This window comes from Mandrillus leucophaeus, unplaced genomic scaffold (assembly GCF_000951045.1).
Source record: "Mandrillus leucophaeus isolate KB7577 unplaced genomic scaffold, Mleu.le_1.0 Scaffold2011, whole genome shotgun sequence".
Classification (NCBI taxonomy): domain Eukaryota; kingdom Metazoa; phylum Chordata; class Mammalia; order Primates; family Cercopithecidae; genus Mandrillus; species Mandrillus leucophaeus.
Genome location: NW_012102046.1, coordinates 1 through 1,544, shown reverse-complemented (window position 1 = coordinate 1,544; position 1,544 = coordinate 1).

The window sequence follows — 1,544 nt, the reverse complement described above, 5'->3', positions numbered from 1 at the left end:
AAATACAAAATTAGCTGGGCATGGTGGCACAGGTGAACCTGGGAGGTGGAGGTTGTAGTGAACCGAGGTCATGCCATTGCACTCCAGCCTGGGCAACAAGAGCAAAACTCTGTCAAAAAAAAAGAAAAAGAAAGAATTCCAAAAAATGAAATTTACTCTGTAGCATTATGAGTTGTCATCTTTCTCCCTTTTTCTCTGAAGGAGCTAGGATCTCCCTGCAGGACAGACCTTCTCAATGGTGATGTCCAGCCAGCAATGCAGCTCCCATCTGCCCCACCACTCTGCCTCCACAGCATGGACACCTTCAAGGGGGTATGTGTGACTCCCTGTAGTACAGTGGGTGCAGGTAGTAGCAGGACTACATAATTACACATAAACACACTTTTAGCTTTTAAGGACTTTTACACATCTTTTACTTTCTAGACTAAAAAGGATTTCTTGGATGTGAAAGTAAAGTCAGCAGCCTCTCTAATCTTCAAGACTGTCATGATCCTCAGTGTCTATGTTGTCAGAGGAGTAATGGACAAGGCCAGGGCCAGTGTCCACTTAGATGTGCAATTCTGCTGTGTGAAGGGCATTTTTATTTGGGCAAGTGGCTGTTACTTGGGGCTACAGACTGCATCCCATGTCCAGTTAGTAGCTTAACGGCTCAAAAGATGCACTAGTCTAGCAAGGAAACACCAGCTTGTGGCAGAGGGAGGGCTGATCCCGCGATGCTAGCAGAGCAACCCAAATATCAGGCCGTCAGGCTAGCAAACCTGTAGTCCTGGTAGAAAAATGAAGGCCAGGACTGAAATTTGAAAATAAAGTATAAAAACTGTGTAGCTAAGAATAAATACACAGGTATCAGTTTTATTATTTCTACATACTGAAGCCTTCTGAACTCTAGTGACAACACTATAACTTTGCCCCAGCCTCACCAGAGCCCTGAGTGCCCTGGCAGGTAGATTGGAAGCAGGTTAGCAAGTTTCAATATGATCATAATGAAACTTGCTAACAATTTTGGAGTTCTCACAATGGGCCAGTCACTGTTCTAACTCAATTTATTTAATCTCTTAGTAATCCTATGAGATAAATACTTTTGATGTGCCTGTTTCACATTAAAAGTAAAAGAGAGTTGGGTGCGATGGCTCACACCAGTAAACCCAGCACTTTGGGAGGCCAAGGTGGGTGAATCACAAGGTCAGGATATTGAGACCATCCTGGCTAACACAATGAAACCCCATGTCTACTAAAAATACAAAAAATTAGCCAGGCATGATGGCATGCATCTGTAGTCCCAACTACTGTGGAGGCTGAGGCAGGAGAATCACTTGAACCAGGAGTTGCATTGAACTGAGATTGCGACACTACACTCCAGCCTGGGCAACAGAGCGAGTCTCTATCTCAGAAAAAAATAAAACAAAATAAAATAAAATAAAATAAAATAAAATAAAATAAAATAAATAAAATAAAATAAAGTAAAATAAAATAAAATAAAATAAATTGCACTACTGAGTGAAGTAACTTGGCCAGGGTCACTCAGGCACCAAATAGGAAAGCCA